The sequence below is a fragment of the Carlito syrichta genome, unplaced genomic scaffold (genome assembly GCF_000164805.1).
Source record: "Carlito syrichta isolate Samal-C Ts95f unplaced genomic scaffold, Tarsius_syrichta-2.0.1 Scaffold306534, whole genome shotgun sequence".
NCBI lineage: Eukaryota > Metazoa > Chordata > Mammalia > Primates > Tarsiidae > Carlito > Carlito syrichta.
This window is the reverse complement of record NW_007250630.1, coordinates 582,053-604,809: the sequence shown is the minus strand read 5'-3', so window position 1 is coordinate 604,809 and position 22,757 is coordinate 582,053. Positions and strand designations below refer to the sequence as shown.

At 36.9% G+C, this 22,757-nt stretch overlaps 1 protein-coding gene across 1 annotated transcript in view; it reads left to right on the top strand.

Annotated features, from left to right (window-relative positions):
* The window catches only part of NPAS3 (neuronal PAS domain protein 3), a gene marked incomplete at its 3' end in the record, with an annotated part of 691,615 nt that overhangs the window by 107,073 nt on the left and 561,785 nt on the right, over positions 1–22,757 (top strand). The window lies entirely within an intron of this gene.

The following is a 22,757-nucleotide window of genomic DNA, read 5'->3' as shown; positions in this document are numbered from 1 at the left end:
AACAAGACTGGCCCTTGCCTTGAGCAGGTAAGGTCACAAGGAAAATAAGACACCAGACATTTAATCCCACCAGGCATCCTCAGATAAAACAACTCAACCAAAGCTGTGAGAAGTACAGTATTCCAAAACAGTGGCCTGTCTGAGAGGGTAGGCAATTTGTAATTTTTAAAAAAGCCTTTGAGCTTACTTGGAGACATTTCCAAGTTGGAGCCTCAAATAGTAAATAGGAATCACCCTAAAGATCTTGCATGGCAGCTTTCAGGCTACCTGCCCATATTTCTCTCATTCTTCTCCTGTTGGCCTAGAGTTCCTAGTGAGATGCAACTGGCCCAGGCCATACTTCCTGGATACATTTTTCTCTCTTGCTCTTTCTCTTAGGGTTTCTGCCTCTTCCTTTCCTCCACTCCACATCCAATCCTTTTTCTCCCCCTTTCTTCCTACAATCCACCTCGACCTTCCCCCTGTTCTGTCCCAGTCATCATGTGTCTGTGCTAATCTTTAACTCCAGGGCAGGCTCAAGCTCTAAGAAAGTAAAAATTTGGTCTTCCTCAAAGAGGGTTATGGTAAATGTTTGACCATCCCATTGCCCTGTGAATTGAAGATAAATTGTGATATGAGAAGCTTTTCTTAAAAGATGCATTTTTTTCAAAATCATGCTTTCAGAAAAGCAAAGTATAATACTTATAATCTATAGATGAAAACTTAACAAGAAAGCACGTTGGGAGTTTTGTAGCCCTCTGGTGGAATGTCATGAGAATCCATAATGGAAATATTTGACATGCTGGATTTTAACTGTTTTCAAGATGGCTGAATAATACTGTTTTCTTTTTTCTAAATACTTGTATTTGAGGGCAACCATTTTGTTTCCTGCTGTTTGGCTGTCTCATTTATTTTTAATACTTTTTATTTTTATAAACAACTGTTTGAATCCAAATTCAGAGAGTGGATCCAGTATATGGTATTTTTAAAACTTTGCCTTATGCATTCCATTTTTTGTTAGAATTTTATTACATGATTAATCACAGATATTTAAAATTGAGGGGATTGCAAATAAGAAATTTGTGGGCTATGAATACAGAAAGGCTGCCAGGTTTTCAAAGTGCTGTTTTGCATCTATGTTATGCAAATGAGCAGTTATAAGCCTTTGTGTGAAAGCAATTTGACATTGAAGAAAGAACATTGAATTGAAGTCAGATTTAAGTTTTAGTCCCAGTTCTGAGACTTTGTTGATATATAATTCTGGAAAGGTCACACAGCACCTATTTTGAAAATTTTTCTTCACATCAGTTAAGGGTGTTGAAAGGCCCCAGCCAGCCACAAGGAACCCGCCCCCTCCAAAGGCTAAGCCTAGGCGTGGCCCCCACCTAAAATGGTTCTCCCGCCTAAGAAGGCACCTGGACAGACTAACATGGAGGCTCGGACAAGGCTCTCCAGGTTCTTCTTCCACAACAAAGCCCACCATTCCTGCGCCAGCGAAAGCCCCTACCAATCCCAAAAATGCCTCACCTACCGACCAGTAGGTAACCGACAGGTCGCTTTAAATTTCTATAAAACCTGCCACACCCCTGCCTCCATGCTGCAACCTAATTCTTAGGTTTGGTAGCCACCATGCTTGTCCCATTAAAATCTCTTGGCCTTAATGGGTGTTGAGTCTCACTGCGCGCCACCGTCTTTCAGGTGTCCCTATAATATGTCTTATATTCTATGATTTTGAGATTTTTGACATCATTACAAATACAAGAGAGTTATGCTTTATTGAATCTTTGGGAGTAAGTGCACATTTAATAATAATTTTAAAAATATGATTAGATGAATTTAAGAAAATAACCAGCATACTGAGAGTTACAGATATACCTTGGGGGTAACGTGGGTTTGGATCCAGACTATTACAATAAAGCGAATATTGCAACAAGGTGAGTCACATGTAATTTTTGGTTTCCCAGTGCACATAAAAGTTATGCTTACACTATGCTGTAGTCCAAGAGTCCCCAGCCCTAGGGAGGCAGTGATGCTAGCGCTGGGTAACAGCTGTAAATACAGATTAACATTAGCAGTGAGGTTTGACTCACTGTCAAACCATCTCTCTGGTCAGTAGAAAATATTTCTTCTATGAAACCAGTTTCTGATGCCAAAAAGGTTGGGGATTGCTACTGTAGTCTATTAAGTGTACAGTGGCATTATGTCTTTTTAAAAGTACATTCTTTATTTTAAAATATTTTATTGCCAAAAATGCTAATGATCATCAGAGTCTTCAGTGAGTTGTAATCTTTTTGCTGGTAGAGTATCTTGCCTTGATCTTGATGACTGTTGGTCAATCAGGGTAGTGGTGGCTGTGGCGATTTCTTAAAATAAGATAACATTGAAGTTTGTCCCATTGATTGATTCTTCCTTTCATGGAAGATTTCTCCATAGCATTTGATGCTGTTTGACAACATTTCACCCACAGGAAAACTTCTTTCAAAAGACGAATCAATCCTCTCAAATCCTGTCCCTGCTTTTTCAACTAAGTTTATGGAATAGTCTAAATTCTTTATTGTCTTCCAAACAATGTTCACAGCTTCTTCCCTTGGACTCAATTCCATCTCAACAAACCACTTTGTTTGCTCATCCATAAGAAGCTAATCCTCAGCCATTCAAATTTGCTCATGAGATAGCAGTAATTTAGTTCTCTCTCCAGGCTTCACTTCTAATTATAGTTCTTTTGCTATTTCCAACACATCTGTAGTTACTTCTTCCACCACACTCTTGAACCCTTCAAAGTCATCCAGGAGAGTTGGGTCAACTTCTTCCCAACTTCTATTAATGCTGATATTTTGACCTTCTCCTATGAATCACAAATGTTTTGAATGACATCTAGAATGGTAAACAGTTTCCAGAAGGTTTTTAATGGACTTTTCCCAGATCCATAAGATCTGTGCCCAGATCTATGGCAAGGATTGACTTACAAAATGTGTTTCTTAAATAATAAGACTTGAAAGCCTAAGTTTCTCTTTGATCTATGGCTACAGACTGAATGTTGTGTTAGCAGGTGTGATAATGATAACAATGTTAATCTCCTTGTACATCAGAGTTTTGGGGTGACGATTTGCATTGTCAGTAAGCAGTTTTGAAAGGATTTTTGAAAGGAGTCTTTTTTTTTTTTTTTTTAAATTCTATGAGTGGTATGTATCCAAAGTGGGCTTAAAATATTTGGTAAGCCATGCTGTAAACAGATGTGTTGTTATCCAGGCTTTGTTTCTTTTATAGAGCACAGGCAGAGTAGATTTAGCATAATTCTGTTTTGGGGCCCTAGGATTTTTCAGAATTGTAAATGAGCATTGGCTTCAACTTAAAGTCACCAGCTGCTAAAGCTCAAAGGACAGTTAGGCTGTCCTTTGAAGTTTTGAAAGCAAGTATTAACTTCTCCTCTCCAGCTATGAAAGTCCAAATGGCATCTTCTTCCAGTAGAAGGCTGTTTCATCTATATTAAAAATCTGTTGTTAGTGTAGCTACCTTCATCAATGATCTTAGCTAACTCTTCTGTATAATTTACTGCAACTTCTACATTAGCACTTACTGTTTTACCTTGTACTTCTATGTTTTGGAGATGGGTTTTTTTTCCCTTAAACTTCATGAGCCAGCTACCTCTGCTAGTTTCCAGCTTTTCTTCTGCATATTCTTCACCTCTCTCAGCCTTCATAGAATTGAATAGTTAGGCCCTTGCTCTGGAATAGGCTATGGCTTAAGAGAACACTATGGCTGGTTTGATTTTTTTTTTTTTTTTAACCCAGATCACTAAAACTTTCTCTCTATCGGCAAATAAGTTTGTTGTGGTTTCTTATTATTTGTGAGTTCAATGAAAAATAACTTTTGATTCCCTTCAAGAGCTTTTCCTTTTCAAGTACAACTTGGCTGTTTGGTACATGAGACCTAGCTTTCGGCCTGCTTTGATTTTAACATGCCTTCTTTGCTAAGCTTCATCATTTCTTGCTCTTGACTTAGAGTGAGGGTCAGGTAACTCTTCCTTTCACTTGAACACTTAGAGGTCATTATGGGGTTATTAATTGGCCTAATATCAGTATTGTTGTGTCTCAGGGAATAGGGAGGCCCAAGAACAGGGAGAGAAAAAGGGAAATGACCAGTCAGTGGAGCAGTCAGAACATATGCATTTATCAGTGAAATTTTCTATCTTATATGGGCATGATTCTTGTACCCCAGAACAATTATAATAGTGACATCAAAGATCACTGATCACACATTACCATCACAGATATGATAATTATAAAAAAGTTTGAAATATTGCATGAATTGCTAACATGTGACATAGGGACCTGAAGTGAGCACATGCTGTTGGAAAAATGGCACTGATAGACTTGCTTAATGCAGGGTTGCCACAAACCTTCACTTTGTTAAACACACACACACACACACACACACACACACACACACACACACACACACACACTACGTGAAACACAATAAAACAAAGCACAAGATGAGGTATTGAGGTATTCCTGTACTTGAGAGTAGAAGTCTTTAGCTTTGTGCATTCCTAGCCTTCCACAACACCTGACACATAGCAGACATTAAAAAACTGTCAATCAAATGAATGAGAAACAATTTCTAAAATCTCATCCACAAAGTAAAAGTTGCATTCAGAGTGGATTTGTTAAATGGAGTTCATCTTGTTTCAAAATGTGTCTAGTTAAGTAAACTTACACCTAATTTTGTTAGCATAGACCATTTGCCTAATAGATCTTGGGTAATAGTTTAGGTCATATGTGATTACTTAATTTCTAAAAGAAGTGGTTGTTATTAATCATGTAATTTTAGTGAAAATATGTATATTTTCCTACAGATAGAAATGTGTTATTGTAATAAATATAAGAAGTTTTAAGCTTTCAAAATTGCTTGTTTTGATTTTTCTGTAAACTGAACAAAACTTGAGGAAAATAGATTAATAACTCATGCCTTTTATAATTCTGTAACTTTGCATGTATATGAAACTATTTAAGAATATTTCAAATATCCTTGAATTTGGAAATTACTAGGTTGCATTTTTCTCTTGAAAAATAGCCACAAAACTAGGTTATAGTAAGCTAAGTTTCATCATCATCGTCTAGCAAGTTTTATATGCCAAGTTATGAACTCCCAGACATTAGAGTTTGAGAGCAGTGATGCCACTATAATATTAATGATAAATGGCATACATTTGAAACATTTAAAAATGATCATAGCCTTGAAGCCAAAAAGAGCTGGAAAATATTAATAGTATAGGAACTGTCCTATTTGGTTCTGAATTATGTATAGCAGAGTGAGATAGAAAGAGATAAATTGCATAATAAATCAAAGTTCACATGGTGTATTGTTTATTTTTTTAAAAAACTACACAAACTTTCTGTTTATGCTATATGTCAGCTATTTGAAAAAAATAAGATGAATAGTTTCAGATTCAGATTTATTCAAAGAATGAATATTTAGCACCCAGTGGTATCAACTGAATGTGGGAAAATAATTACCAGTGTATGTTTTACGATGAATTCTAGGAAAGCATTGACTTTTTGTACTTTGAATGTGCTTTTATTCTCTGATCAATTTGTACCTTTTGTATCTCTTTTATTGATAAAAGTCAGGTGTTTTAACCTTCTTTTCAAAAACTGTAACAGCACTATCATTCAGTAGTGCATTTAAGATTATATTAAGTCAATAATTAACAGGAAAGGTTTTTTTCTTGATAAATCGGTTGTATTAAAAGACAATAATTACCAGAGTATTACAGACATTGGGAAATTTTATTTGATACATAGACAATAGTTACATGCAGAACCCATTGGTAACCAGAAAAAATTTGATGGACTTTTCTAATATTTTAAGCAAATACCTATGTGAGGGGGTTTAAGCGTTTTGAATAATTTTTACAGACCTGGTTTACTATAGAAATAGTGTGTCATGTTCTCTTTAAGAGCTTATGGTGAGTTGATTTAATAAATAGTTCTTTAAATAACCTTGGAGTACTTCAACCCTCATTTTGACAGTGGTCCCTGAGATCCTATTCATTTGTCCTTTAGGTGCAGTTGCTGTTTAGCCATCAACATGTCTTATCTAATACACTGCACATCAGTGTGCCCCTATCCCCTACCCAAAAGAGTTGTAGGTTTACTGAAATACTTATATAGGTTTCTAATATAGAACTTTAAAAATTGCAATGTCTCACAGATGAAAGAACTGTGGTATTGTTATCACCATGGTGGTGATTTCTTTCTAAAGCAAGATGCATGTGTGCCCAATAACTTATTCCTGGAGTGATTGTGGAAATGATCATTCATAGATCATTCATGAGTGCATTCATTCTTTCAACATCTATTGCAAGTTACCCAAGGAGCCAGAGAAGCAAAAGCAAAGGTGTGTGTCTGTCGTGCCTCATTTTTCCATGTGGGTCCAGTTAATCTCTACTTCTACAGAAGTCCTGACATGTCCACTCACCACCCTGTCCATCAAATCATTTGATACTCACCTGATCCATGAGTCTATTGACCTCCATGCCTGATATTTACAAGTAAATAATGGAGATTCTTGAAATGAGATGGGAAAATGATTAAAACTTGTGAGAGAGTAGTGGAAGCAAAAAAGCAAGTTAAGAATGGAGTGAGGATAAAGAGCGCCTTAGGTATAGCTGGAAGAGCCATATGGAAAGATGGGAAGCTGGCAGCAATGATGGGATTGGAAATTGTGTGTCAGGGTTTCCATGGAAAGATGATACAAGGGAAGCATATCAAGGCCACCACCATTACCAGCCTTGTTGGCTTCTTCACTGGTTCATTTCATGTGACTCATGTAGATGGATGCGAAAAAGAAGACAATACACGTTTGGGGAAGAGGATGCTGCCTTTGCAGATATTTTGGTGGTGAAGATGTGTCCTAAGATTACTAAGTTTTTTTTTTGAGTTGGAGTCTCACTCTGTCGCCCAGACTGGAGTGCAGTGGCCGCTCCTGGCCACCGCAGTCTCAACCTGCTGGGCTCCGGCGATCCTTCCGCCTCAGCCTTCCGAGTAGCCGGAATTACAGGCACGTGCTACCAAGCCTGGCTGATTTTTTGATTTATTGTAGAGATGAGGTCTCGCTGCCCAGGCGGGTCTCGAACCCATGGGCTCAGGCAATCCACTCACCTCAGCCTCCCAAAGGCGGGGGATTATAGGCTGAGTCACTGAGCCCGGCTGATTACTAAGTTTTTTCTCAGACATTTATGCAAAGATTTTTATTTCTAGGAGCCAATGAGAAACTCTAATTGAGTTCATGTGTTTCATAAATATTAATTGACATTATTTAAAATGCACATGGTAATGGCAAAATACTTGTATATTATCAGATTATGCTCAAAATACATTTCTGACAAAGCTTCTATTGTGCTTTTCTAGAATTTGAAGGATTTTCATCCAATGACTATCTATTGTCTAAATTTTTAGGGGCAATAAAATTGCTATTCTCTCCCTTCATGAAAATGTTGTCATTAAACAATCTTATTTTCTTATTTGTACAAAATTATCCTCCATTTCTTTGATATTATATTGACTAAATAAAAACTGAAACTTGTGCAGAGAGAGTTAAAAAAAAATTTTTGGAGGCATGTCTACCTATTTCAAAGAGAAACAAATAAAATGGAAGCGGTGTTTAAATGCTTTTTATTCATAGTGTTAAAAATGGTTAGGGGAAGAATTCACATTTTTCCTTAACACAATGTAACAAGCAATTAACTTTTTGGCATAGTGATAAATCTGCTTCTCTAAGAAGGTGTTTTGTGTTTTAATAAGTGGCAATACATGCTACTAGTATATTCATTTTTATTGAATAGTTAAGTGAAAAAAATAAATTTAATTCATAAAGTATTGCCTTGGGCTTATTAAGATTTTACATACAATATCCCAATGGGATGGCATCACATTCAGTAGAGTTTTATTTTTTAAAAAAATCATTAGCAACAAATTGTCTTAAAAGATTCCAGTCTTTTCATCTACTCAGGCTCCTAAAATAAACTTAAAATCAGAATTTGTTTAGAAATGTTGAATCAGTAGTCATTGAGTATGGGTTTAAAACAGCAAAAAAAATCAAAGTTTACTTACCCAGAGACAGGACTTTTAAAATTCTTGCTATCATTTGTTTATCCATGTATTCATGAATGTGATTATTTGTTCATTAGTTTGTTATTATCAATAATGACTTTTTTCAGGAGTAGATAAGGTTCCCTAAGATTATCCATCTAGAAACTTAACATAGTTGTGATTTATATACTATGAGCAAAGACGAATACTGTCTACTTAGCAAAGTATGCCAAACAATAACAAAAAATTTTAACTATATAAATTTTTTAAAATGTTTATTGTATATATCACATAAAGTTTTCTATTTTCACTATCTTTTAGTGAACAATTTAGTGACATTGATTAAATTCACAGTGTTGTGCAACCATCATCACTATTTTCAAAAATTTTCATGACTCTCAAACAGAAAATGCAATGATTCTCTCTCTTATTCTCCCTTTCCTTGCCCTTTGGTAACCTCTAATCTACTTTCTGTTTCTATGAATTTAGCTATTTTAGTTATTTAATATAAGTGGATTCATACAATATTTGTCCTCTTCTTTCTGGCTTATTTCACTTAGTATGATGACTTATTTCCTTCATGTTGTTTTGGTATCAGAATTTTTTATGGCTGAAAAATAATATGCTGTATGTATAGACGACATTTTGTTTATCTGTTTCTTTGTTGATGAACACTTGAATTGTCTCCACCTTTTGGCCATTGTGTATAATGCTGCATGAACATTGGCATGCATGTATCTCCTTAAGTCCCTGTTTTCAGTTCTTTTGGATACATCTAGGAGTAGACTATCTAGGCCAAATGGTAATTCTGCTGAAGTTTTTGGGAAACCATAAAGTTATTTTTGACAGGAGTTGTATGATTTTACATTTCTATCAGCAATGTATGTGGATTTCGATTTCTTCACATCCTTACCAACACTTATTTTCCTTTTTAAAAAAATACTATAGCTATCCTAGTGGGTGTGAACTGAGATCTCACTGTGGTTTTGATCTACATTTCCCTAATGACTAGTGATGTTCAGCATCTTTTCATGGGCTATGTGTATATCTCCTTTGAAGAAAGTGTCTATTCAGATTCTTTGTTCATTTTAAAATTCAGTTGTTTGTCTTTTTGTTTTGAGTTTTAGTCTTGTATATTATACTCTAATCTGATATATAATTAGCAAATATTTTCTCCCTTTCTTTTGGTTGTCTTTTCACTTTCATGATGTGTCTTTTCTTTTTCTTTTTTTTTTTTTTTGGGTTGGAGTCTCACTCTGTCGCCCAGGCTGGAGTGCAATGGCTGCTCCCGGCCACCGCAGCCTCGACCTGCTGGGCTCCGGCAATCCTTCCGCCTCAGCGTTCCAAGTAGCCAGAATTACAGGCATGCGCTACCACGGCCGGCTGATTTTTTGATTTATTGTAGAGATGAGGTCTCGCTGCCCAGGCGGGTCTCGAACCCGCGAGCTCAGGCAATCCACTCACCTCAGCCTCCCAAAGGCATGGGATTACAGACTGAGCTACTGAGCCCGGCTTCTTTTTCTTTATATTTATTTTTGAGTTGGGGTCTTGATCTGTAGTCCAGACTGGAGTGCAGTGGCATGATCACGATGATCATGGCTTATGACAGCCTCACACCTTCATGATAGTGTCCTTTAATGCACAAATGTTTTCAACTTTGATGTAGCTAATTTATTTATTTATTTTGTTTTTCATGTTTCTAGTGTCTTAGCTAGGAATTAACTGCCAGTTGCAAGGTCTTAAAGATTTTTCTTATGTTTTCTTTTAAGAGTTTTCTATTCAACTCTTATATTTAGGCCATTGATTCGTTTTGAGTTCAGTTTTGTAAATGTGTGATATAGGAGTCCAACTTTATGCTTTTGCATATGGAAATCTAGTTGTCACAACAAAATTTGTTGAAGAGACCAGTCTTTCTCCATTGAATGAACTTTCACCCTTGTTGAAAAGCAATTGGCCTTAGATAAATGAGTTAATTTCTAGACTTTAAAGTCCATTGCATTGATATACATTCCTATTCTTTTTTTTCTGACTCGGAGTCTCATACTATTGCCTAGGCTGGAGTGCAGCTTCAGCAATCCTTCTGCCTCAGCCTTCCAAGTAGTGGAACTATAGGCACACACTACCACACCCGGCTAATTTTTAAAAATTTATTATAGAGATGAAGTCTCGCCAAGTTGCCCAGGTTGTTCTTGAACCCATGGGCTCAGGCAATCCCTTCACTTGGGCCTCCCAAAATGCTGGAATTACAGACTATTCTTATGCAAGTACTATAATATTTTGACTGCTTCAACTTTGCTGTCATTTAAAAATCAGGTAATGTGAGTCTTCCAACTTTGTTCTATCAAGATTGCATTGGGTTTTGGGGGGCACCCTGCAATTCCATGTGAATTTGAGGATCAGTTTTTCTATTTCTCAATAAAAGACTACTGGTATTTTGGTAGAGATTGAATGGAATCTTCTTCAGGATAGTATTGACATCTTTATAATATTAAGTCTTCCGATCCATGAACATGGATTGTCTTTCAATTTAGTTTTAATAATTTAAATATTTTGTTGATCATTTAAATTATTTTATTTCTCTCAGCAATATTTTATAACTTTCAGTATACAAATTTATCTAGGTATATTATTCTTTTAGATGCTGTTATTAATGGAATTACTTTATTAATTTTTTTTCATTGTTCATTCCTGACCTATAGAAACAAATTGATTTTTTTGTCTGATCTTGTAACTTGCAACTTTTCTGAATTAAATTATTAGTTCTAGTAGCTTTCTTGTGCATTTTGTTGGGATTTTTAAAATATAGGATTATGTTATTCATGGACAGAAATAGTTGTACTTCTTTCTTTCCAATTTGATGCCTTTTATTTATTTTTCTTATCTAATTGCTCATCAGGAACTTCCAATACAGTATTGAATAGCAGTAATAAATGTAGGCATTCTTGTCTTGTTTCTTATCTTAGGGGGAAAGCTTTCAGTTCTCTATGAGTATGATGCTAGCTGTGGGTTTTCTTGAAAATGTTCTTTTTTGTGTTGAGAAAAATTATTTTTGTTTCCAGTATTCTTCTTTTTTTTTATCATGGAAAGGTATCTATTTTTGTCAAATGTCTTTTCTGTATCAATTAACATGAACTTTTTTCTTTCTATTGTGGTATATATTGTTGAACCACCTCTGCACAACTGGGATAAATCCCACTTGGTCAAAGTGTGTACTCCTTTTACTATAATACTGAATTTGGTTTGCTAGTATTTTGTCAAGGACTAGCTATATGAATTTTATTCACGGCCAGACTACCATTGAAGATTTTCTTGGAAGCTTCCTTTGACAAAGCTTTTCTGTCAGAGAAATGACAGTGCTTCTGAGTCTTAACTATTTGAGTGCTTCAAAATACTTGTTTGCTTAAATTTTTATAACTGATTTTTGCCTTTAAGGAAAACAAAACAAATTTACTTGTAATGTTAAAGAGCTAAAGAGTTTCTACTAGGTGTTAGGTGATGGGCTAAATGTTGAACTGTGTTATTTCATTTAAAAAGAAACAACTCTTAAAATACAAATAAAAAGTAACAACTCAAGCCAGGCTCGGTGGCTCAGCCTGTAATCCCGCGCCTTTGGGAGGCTGAGGTGAGTGGATTGCCTGAGCCCGCGGGTTCGAGACCCACCTGGGCATCGAGACCTCATCTCTACAATAAATCAAAAAATCAGCCGGGCGTGGTAGCGCACGCCTGTAATTTCAGCTACTTGGAAGGCTGGGGCAGAAGGATTGCTGGAGCCCAGCAGGTCGAGGCTGCGGTGGCCGGAAGCGGCCACTGCACTCCAGCCTGGGCAACAGAGTGAGACTCCAACTCAAAAAAAATAAAGTGACAACTCATTATTCTCATTTTACAAATGAGGATATGGAAATTTAGAGCTAGTAAGTGGTAAAGCAAGGATCTTAGCCCCTATCTCTTTAACTTCAGCATCTGACTCCTAACACTACATTAGAAAGTCTGACCTGAGATATGAGTCTGCTTGTAACACCATAAAGAAAGAATAATAGTGGCTACAACTAAAGAAAGCAATATGATGGGACCATTTTCATATGTGTATTTTCCCCAGTTCAGAACACTTGAAACCCAGTAAAAAAATCATGACAGAAATTCATGGGACTAAGGAAAAATACACTGCTATATTCTAATTCTATAGATGAAGGGAGAAATGGATGGAAAAAATATGAAAGGAAATCCAAAGATGGCCTGAAAAAATATTTTAAATTTTAAACGCACATGAATCAGTGTCCATTATTTCTAAACATTTTTTGGCATTTTAGAAGTCAGCAAGATTTTTCAGAAAAACAATGTGATTTTTCTATGTAAATATTTTGGCATTACAGGTGTGTTGGCTAGTGATAAGATATTTGCCAAGCAACAAATAAATAATTGCACATTAATTCCAGGAAGATGCTTGCCCAAGGGTATATTTGAATGTAATTTTAAAAATGGTATTCTTTTTTCTCAGCATCAGAAATAGCTGCATAACCCTACTTTGAATGGCAAAGTTGATACTGTTTCTAATGCTGTACATATATATTTTTAAATATCCTAAAATGTGTTATTGTGAAATATACCCTGAGATCACCTGTCTTACTTTTACCTAGCTAAAGCCTTTAAACGTTTTTGATCATTCCTCCATTAAGAAATCTTCCCAGGTTTTCCAGACCTCGATTAGCCAGTCTGAAATTCTGCCATAGCACCCTATACTTATCTGTTGGTGGCACTGTCACCCTAATTTGTAATTTCTTATTTACAAATTATCTTCGCAGTTAATTATAAGTTTCTTAAATGCAGAGAGTGAGCTTTGTTTATTAGTATAACCTGATATTCTTCAGTAGTTAACACTAGGAGATGCTTAATATTGAAAAAAAAAATAGATGGTCATTGTTATTTGCATATGATTCAGACAACTTACTTCAGTATAACCACCCCAACCCTAAAAATTGCTATTCTTACCTTGGGGAAGTTACTGTTCTATAACAAACTTTGCTACTCCTGCCAATTGGTAAACCTTGGGAGGATGATAAAGATGCTTTATCTGCATGTCTTAATGCATTACATTTTGAGGAGAAAAGTGATACATACTTAGTTTTTCCACATCACTGACCAATTAAAGAATAGGGTACAAGGGCAGTTGGGCTGTGACATCTGAGACACTGCTCATCTGGTTCTTTCTCATTGCTCTGGCTGACTAAACATGTGTTCACCCTCTCTCTCACTGACCCTGAAATAATACAACTTGTTGCAGAGAAGGCCTTCCCCAGATGGAGAATGCCTGTCTTTTGGGCAGGGATATTTGCAACTTTCAGAGCAGGGCAGATTTTATAGAACAGTCTTTGGACATAATTCCTTTAATACTATAGCAGACAGATCATGATTATTTAAAATTGTTGAAATTAGCCAACCTGCATGGAAGCATTTTCTTATCGTACCATTCTTGTAAATGTTCCCCGCTGTGCTGGGCCTGGCTTGGAATTGCCGAGTTTTAAGTGTGCTTTCTCTAAAGTGAAAAACTTGCATCAAATCGTATACTTGCCTCCTCCTCTTTACCGACATCATTTTGAAATCAATCTTATGCAGGTTTTGTATGACTTCTTTTTTCCTAAAAGGAAACAAAGCAGGCAAGTGTATAATCACAGAACCAAATAGTAAATATGTAGTCAAATACGAGTGTTAAAAGAATGTGGGGCTCGTTAGGGCCTGGATTTATGTTGGCTGGTGGAAAATAGTTTGAATTCAGGAAACTTCTAGAGAGGAGGCCCTTCACATGGGCAACATCAAAACAAGAAGACATAGTGGGAAGAATAGAAGAGATGTGGGAAAAAGGAATTTCAGAAGTTTGTTTTCTAATTGCAAAATGGATCATTTTCATCCAGGAGTGGTATTTAACAGACTTAAATCACTCATTAGAACCTAGGCCAGTGCTGCAGCAGGGTCTTAGAAGCCCATTAAGCCATTGCATTAGTTGGGTACTTCAAAACAGGCGAAGAAGCATAACAATATTTTAATAACTTGGTGGGTCCATATTAGAGCTTCCTACTTTCCTTCTACATCCTTAAAAAATGCTGGCACTGCCTGGGGTAATATTGACATCTCTGGAAAAAGGAAAAAGGAAGCTTTCTTCAAAATGTATTCTGTGTAGCTGGAGGACACAAAGGTATTAGTCTTTAATAAATTCAACACTTCAGTAAAGTTTCTCCTATATGTTTAGGAAACAGCAATGTTGTATATTATGTGCATGAAGCTTCAATTCCCCAGTGTATTATAACTCTATCTTTTATGTTAGCAGAATAGTGTCATTGCAGGGATACTGGCACTGCAGCTCTTGTGTGGTCACTTTCAGTAAGACTCCTTGTACCTCTTTGCCCTGGTCCCCACACCCTGCTGGATTCGGTTTGTGGTCAGCCACTGACAACCTAGGATAAACCACCATGAATCACTCAAAGGGAGTAGAGAAGAAAGGGAAAAAGTAACAAGAGGTCAAAGGAACAATTTGAGGATCAAGGAAGGACCAGTATTTAATGTAGTATGAGATGCCAGAGAAGAGCCTGGTCAGTGCCCACTCCATGGGAAGGTCATCACCCTGAAGCAGAGACATGGACAGTGGTTTTCCCACTGGTGCCCCGAGGCACACTGCAGGGTGGTACATAGTGCTTCTGCAAATGACGGACGAAAGCTCAAGAGAAAAATTGGTAGAGTGTATGCTTTCTTAGGTTTGATTCCATGTCGTTTTCTGCTTGCCTTAATGGTGACCTTTAAGTAGGCAGAAACATTGGAAATCAGAAAAAAAAGGAAGGAAAATAATAGAGAAAAGGAGAAAGTGGTAGAATATCTGGTGGAAATTTTTTGGCTGGAATAAGAATGGAAACTAAAAGAAATCAAAACCTGAGAATTTTGAGAAATGGTCAGAGAAGTTAAAATACATAACTAGAGCAAAGATCATCAGGTGATTTTAGTATGGGAAGAACACTGCCTAATCCAAGATTGGCAAAGAGAAAATTCTTGGTGGTATTGGCTACCTATTTTTTTGTTTTGTTTTGTTCTTTAACTTACTGAATGTGACTAAAAAACACATTCCCTTAGATCGGTTGAATTGTGAGTTAGTTGTATAACTGTTAGGTTAAGTAAAGTAAGAGAAAATTCTGTTAAGAGAAATTGGAAAGCACCATTTTACCTGGGATTGCAATTTCTTCATTAGCAGTGCAGTTAAAACCTTGTAGTTAATAATAAGGCATACATTTATTAAGAAATACTATATATTCTCAATGTATAAACAACCTTCCACATTTTATTCCTTAAGTAAAAGACAGGGTAGGGCTGGGTGCAATGTTCTGAAATTCAGTAGTCTTGATAGGTTGAAAGAGGAGGTATGAGTTCATGCTATAGGATTAAGCCTAGGAAGATTCATGTTCTGGTCAGCAGGTCTATCATGAGATAAAGGAATGTTTTTGTCTGTATCTCATATTTTGACACTACTTTAACGTCATGAAGAGTCAGTAAAGCACTCCCCAGTAAAAGATTGTTTGATGTTATAACTTCAATTTTTGACCTGGCTTCTTATGGCATTTATGTTCTTCTGAATGAGGGAGATGCCATGGAAGGAGGTGGTGATTTTAATTTGGGCAGCTGGAAAACCAAAGTAGATAAATCTGAAAGTCTGTACTTGAAGATGACAAGGTCATTAGTATGAATGAGTAGATGTATAATGGAAGTATTGTGCATTAGTGTATATTTATGGAAGCGAAAATGAAGGGGGGCCCAGGTAAAGGAGGCAGAAATTATAGAGTTATTCACATGAATATTGAAATTATCTAAAATAAGGGTTGGGAAGAAAGAAAAATTGATGTCAGATAATCAGATTGTTTAGGTTCAAATGTGAGGAACAGGCATAAAACAGGAAAAGAATATATAAATCTTGCATAGTGAGATAATGGGATGAAAAGTCCCTCCTATGTTATAATTTACTGTCTTTTGACTCAGGGAGAATTTTTCCATGATTTCGTATTTCCACAGTATTACTTGAAGAAATTGTTAACATAATTTCAAATGTTATCTTTTAAACATTTAGTAGTTAGGGAGGTTATACCCAGTAATGCTTTTATGTTACCTAATTGGTAACTTGTTAACATTTTCATTTAATGTCAGTGAAGAAAAATTAAAATTAAATGTCTGCTCTAAAATGTGATTAGTGATTCAAGTGACCAAAGTAGAATGTCTCTCATCTGGGCTCATGCGTATTTGTCTCCAGGCCTCCTCCTTACCAGTATGCCCCTTTCCATTTCTGTCAGCCAGTTTTTACTGCTTGTAAATGGATGCACGTAGATGGTCAGCAAACAACCCGTTAAGAATCCTTTTCTGAGCCGGCCTCGGTGACTCAGCCTGTAATCCCGCGCCTTTGGGAGGCTGAGGTGAGTGGATTGCCTGAGCCCGCGGGTTCGAGACCCACCTGGGCACGAGACCTCATCTCTACATAAATCAAAAAATCAGCCTTCCAGCTACTTGGAAGGCTGAGGCGGAAGGATCACCAGAGCCCAGCAGGCCGAGGCTGCGGTGGCCGGAAGCAGCTACTGCACTCCAGTCTGGGCGACAGAGTGAGACTCCATCTCAAAACAAAACAAAACAAAAAAAAAGAATCCTTTTCTGTCTGAAACCACGGCTTCCCTCATCTTTGACAGATATGCCTACAGTAAACTGTACAATGCTTTTCACTCCTCTCTTTGTTTCTCTGTGGTTCTTTTCTGGATACTGGACACACGTTTGATTTTTTCCCCAGTAATATAGTATAGTGCATTATTTAATGACAGAAGCTTTCTTTTTGAAGTCTTCCTCCTTCCCCTAGGTGCAGGGGTGTATACAGAGCATTCAGTAGGTGATCAATAAATGACTAATGAGTGAAAAATTGATTGACTGAATAAATCACATGGACCTTTTTTAGAATATGGCAGTTGTGTGTGTTAGGTTTGGATTTTAAATTTACCAGCTAAAAATGGAATCGCTTATTTTAATATTTAAAAATACATTTTATATTTTTCCCAGATATATGTTTATAATAGGAAGTATGTGTAGTTGGGAATCTTAAGCACTTTTATCCATGGTACCTCTGCTGCTTTTGTTTTTTATGTTATTTCTTCATTATATCAAATTAAGCAATATCTTGTAGCATAATTTATTTTACAGGTGGTTTCATAAATTGCATAATTTCGTGGCTAGAAAACACACTTAAAGATTGTAACATGTAAAGCATGTAGCAGTAAAATGCATAGAGGTATAGTTAGTTGTGTTGCTTGATAATAATTACCATCTGTTATCAGTACAGTTTTATTATTATAATCATATTTAATTTTTCTTGCCTTTAAATCTGACTAGGTTAAGGGTATGAATATTTTGAACATATTTTTTCACTCTGTGTTCCAAATTTTTGCCCTTGAACTCAACCTGTGATTGTCCACATGGAGGACTTGTCTTGCCCAGTGGCCCTTGATAATTTCTCTCTGTATCCTTTCACGCCAGTACATAAGCTGGCTCAACCCTTCCCATCATTAAAACAACCTCTCTTCACCCTGTGTTCCCTTCTAGCTATTTGTTTCCTTTCCATCACAGCCAGGTTTCTCAAAACAACAATGTATGCCGAACACTTCCACTGTTTCCCATTCTTTCCGTTCAAGGAAATCCTCTGGAAGTGACCAATTAATCGCCAACTCCTCATCTTTTGACTTTGTGGACAGCTTTCTTCTTTAAGAAAGTATGTCTTCCTTAAGCTTTGTAACAACTTTCTTTTACCTTTAAGTTACTTTTATGGCTCCTATTTTTCTGCTACTCCTTTGACTTTTGATACACTTTAGAAATCCATCCTTTAATTTTTTCTATCTTGCTCTGAGCTCTGTCTGTACCAGTTCTTCTAAGCCCAGGGCTTAAAGGTTCCCCTGTATAGGTATTCTGCTCCAGCAAGTCTGCTTCTGCCTAGTTCAGGCCCACATGATCTCCTGACCAAAAGGCTACAAAGTGTCCTGGTCATTCTCTCTCCTCCACTTCCAGAGTAATCTTACTGAAGGCAGGTCTCTCTGTTGTTTATAATCCTTTCAAGATTCCTCATTGCCTAAATAAAAAGACCAAATTCATTGGAAGAGATTTAAAGGAAATCCATGGTCTGATCCTTGCAGAACTCTCCACCCTCACCCTTTGTTTTTCTCCACAACTCCCGTTTTCAAGCGACCTTCATGTGCCTCATAAGTTGCCATATGGCTTAACGTCTTGTCATTTTCCTCATGTGCTCCTTTTGTTCCAAGACACCCAGCTTACTATTGCCAGTATCTCTGAAAACTCTCATATTTAGTGACTTGTCTGAAGGACCACTTATCCAATGAAATCTTCCTGGATATGATTTGAGGTTAAAAAAATTGTTCATAATTTATTTTTTATAGCATCATGTTACCTGGAGCTATGGGTCCTGTTTCTGGAAGTCTTGTCTCTATTATAATCAGGAACAAAATCAAACAATTGAACCTCCTGTGGTTGGTACTGTAATCAGGAGTGGCAAGATGCTACAGAGCATGTTAAGAGGTCACGTGACTCAGACTCCAGAGGAAGTGACCGCTGAGGGAAGACTTCAGGGATGAATAGGTCTTATTTTGGACAGGGCAAAGGAGTAAAGGGGAATGATATCAACAGGAGAGGCCCTGGAAAGGAGAATGAGAGAGGAGCTGATGGGTCTTTCTGATTATGGCTAGCATGTCAGTTCAGGTTGTGGAATAGTTCTTACAAGCAGAAGCTGGTTCATACAAGGTCTTTGAAACACATTGATGAGTTTGGAGCTTCTGATAAAGGCAGTTGGAAGACCTATACGTTTCTGAGTTGGAAAGAAACTTGGGAAGATGACACCATAGAAAGATCTGATTGTAGTGAGGAGAAAAGATTAGAAAAGGCCACTGAAATGGATTGACACAGAAAGAAGTTCAAAGCTTTTTGGAGTAGTTTAGAAAGGATGATGGTGGCTTAGAGTAGATAGCACCAATGGAAATAAATGAATTCTAAAAATTATTAGGAAAGATAAGAGAATTTGAAAGTTACTGGATATCTATGTTAGACGAGATAAAGGATGCTGTCCAGTGTTCTGATGTGGACAGTGGGTGGTGCCATTTAACAAGAATAGGCATCACTGGGGAGAGTTAAGCTTTCAGGAAGATGAAGGTCTCAGTTTTGTGTTTGAGGTACTTGAGTAATATGAAAATAGAGAAGGTCAATAGCCAATCTGAAATCTAGAAGAAAGTCTTATCTGTTCATCTCCTTTTACTAGACTGTAACATTTTTTATCATGTCTTAGTCATCTTTGAACACCTTGTGGCTGTCATTCAGTTGGCTTTCAAGAACTATTTGAATGAATAAGTGAATTAATGAAATGGGAATACTCTCTAGGGTAATCTATCCTATCCACTCTTCTCCACAAAGGGCTATATTGGCTCTTTTAGCCAATCAAGATTATCCTGTTAGCCTTTTCGGGATTCTTATCATGAGTACTTCTAGTATAGCAAAAGAGCCAGAAACAAAAGTACATTCTAAAATATCAGGAATAAATGTAAGAACCACTTTCCTCCTCAATATGAGCACATATTTTTTGATCCCATGCTTGTGGTAGTATCTGCTTTTTTATTCCCTGATATTTGGGTTGCTTGTGATTTTAATGAAGGTCTCACATAGATAGTCAAGTCCTATTTTGTGGTATCCATGCTAATATACAGATAATGAAAAATGGCTATCGTTTTAAAGTCTAAGTAGTTCAAATTTCTGCAAGGTACACTTACCCACATAATGAGGAAATGAATCATGCTTTCCAAAGTGGATCCTATCAAATGTCATTTTCTTCCTATATTTATATTCAGTTTGTACTTAATCTGGAATTATCCATAGATATTATATAGGAAAAGTGGTAAGAATAATGTCATCTGCAATATAGCAAACATGTTCTTAAGTGAATGGAGAATTTCTTGGAAAATCACAGGAGCACACTCATTTACTGTCATATAAGGAGCTAATTGGACCTTGTTGTAATACTGGCCAAGGAAAATCTTTGGAAGAGAGGCACTCAGGAGCTGTAGATGTTCTTTTTGGTTCCTTTGGCAGTGATGGAAATGGTGAGTCAAGGTTAAGACTATGAGAGCTAAATAATAGAACTGAACTAGGATTTTTTTCTTCCAGCAAGCAATCTCCAAGGTCATGGACTCTGTCTTCAAAAATTCTGCAGACCTGAAGTGATTAAGAATTGAACTTTCTTGTGTTTATCATATACCACTAGAGAAGAAATCAAGTGAATCTGCGCTCTGATGAGAAATGCTTGGGTCTCAGTAGAGGTAGTTGCAATCAGAATATAATTCAAGATGCTAGGATAGGAGATCACTGATTTCTGCAAAAAGACAAGTAGACTCCCCCCACTCCTAAGTCACTCTTGATCTTCATTTTTGACTTTGCTTTCCAAATTAAGCCTTTAAAAAAGCATCCTTGATTGAGGTGAGCCATGCATACTTTTACATTACATTTCGCTTAACTCTCTCTCTCCAGCATAAGTACACTCTGGTTGTGTCTGTGTACTTGGAGATCTGTTTGGTTGAAAATACTGAAATAATTTTACAGGACATTATATTTTACAGCTATCATGATTTTATGGTAGAGAGGTTCTGGTGTCCAACAATGAGATGATACAAGTTAAGTATTTTTTAAAGTGAAACTTTTTGCATAGAAACACTCTATTATTATCTCTAAGCTGATGACTCTCAAGTATTTCACCCTGTCACCAGGTTTTCTTTTGAGTTTTAGTTTGAATATCCAGTAAGTTTCTGACATCAGGACCTCTTGGATATCATTATGATAGCTCATATTCTGCAGGCCCCAAACTGAACTCGTGATTTGCTCTTCAAGTTTGGTCTGGTTCCAGTGTTTTCTATTTTAGTGAATGGCATCACCACCTATTCAGTTGTACAGTCAGAAACCCTGGATAGGATTGTATTCTTGTGTTCTCTCCCTTATCCCATATCTAATTCATCAGCAAGCCTGGTTGATTTTTTTCTTTAGTGTTTCCAGAATCTATTTCTTACTCTCTAAGTCCCCTGAGAAAACTGTAGTCCAGTGGTTCCCAACTAGGGATGATTGTGGTCCACAGGGGATTTCGCAATGTCTGTAGACATTTTCGGTGGTTACAACTGGGGAGTTGCCAGGGTAGAATCCAGGGAGGCTGCTAAACATTCTACAATGCACAGGACAGCCCCCACCAAAAAGAACTGTCCAACCAGAAATATCAATTGTACCACGGTTGAGAACTTCTGCTCTAGTCTCAAACCAGCATCTTAGATTGTCATTCCTGAATTACCACAGTAGCCTTTGAGGAAATCTTCCTCTCTAGTCCTTGTAATGCTGACCTAGCTTGTCTATCCTTCAAGGCTTCTCACTCTTGTGAGACTAGAGATGATGCTTTCTCTGAATGACCTCTGAGGCAACACAGGGCCATGCCTGTGGCCACTTCTCCAGAGTTGCTCTCGACTTACTCTCTTTTCCATAGTTGTAGTTGTATTGGCTTCTCTCTCATCTTCATGCCTATGGGCTTTTGTACACACTCCCCTCTGCCTGATACACTGCTCTCCTCACTTTTATCTAGATAATTTCTCTTGCTCATTCTTTAGTTTATAACTGGAAGATTATTGTATATAAGAATTCCTTTTTTGAACCCTACTCTAGATTACTCTTCTAATACAAATTTTCATAGCCCTGAATTTTAAAAAATATATATAACTTAGGATTGTTTTACATGTTTCCCTTTTTTTAAAAAATGGAGATAATTCTTCTGGGTGTGGTAGTGTGTTCTGTGGTCCCAGCTATTCAGGAGTCTGAGGCAGGAGGTTTGCTTGAGGCCAAGAGTTCGAGACTGCAGTGACCGTGAATGTGCCTGTGAATAGCCACTGCACTGCAACCTGGACAACAGAGCGAGAACCTGTTGAGAGGAGGGAAGGGATAATATTGAAAATATTTAATTATTAAATTAATTAAAATACTATGAAATTAACATACATTAGATACTTTTCTTCCAGGTACTTTTCTCTATGCTCTATATTTTCCTTTAATCATCACAACAACCAGATGGAATGGATGTTGTACTTCTTATTGTTACCCTATTTAGTGTAGTCTGAGATACCTTTTCCCTAGCATATACAAAATTAGGTTGTTTTACTTTCAATGGTGTCTGAAATTAAACCATTAAATGGTTTTAATCCCATTTTACCAATGGAAAAGCAGAGGCACTTAGAGGTCAAGTAACTTGCCCAAGATTACATAGCTAAACAAGTGATGGTATCAGGACTCAAATCCAGGCGATCTGATGCCACAGATCCATATCAATTTAAATTCATTGCTTCCCTCCATCATAATGTTGCCATGAGGATTATCGAGATAATACGCATCAAGCATTTTACATCCCTGACATATAGTAAGCACTGAACAAATGTCAGTTGTGATCGTTATTAGTATCTTTATTATTTCTCTTGCTGTGCCATCATTTAATGCTCTTTCTTCCACAGAAAGAAAGATTTCAGGAGGGCAAGGCTTATGTCTCTTCTGCTTCTTGCCGTATCTGTTTTCCTTAGTGCTGAGCTGGGTAATAAGTGTGTGTGT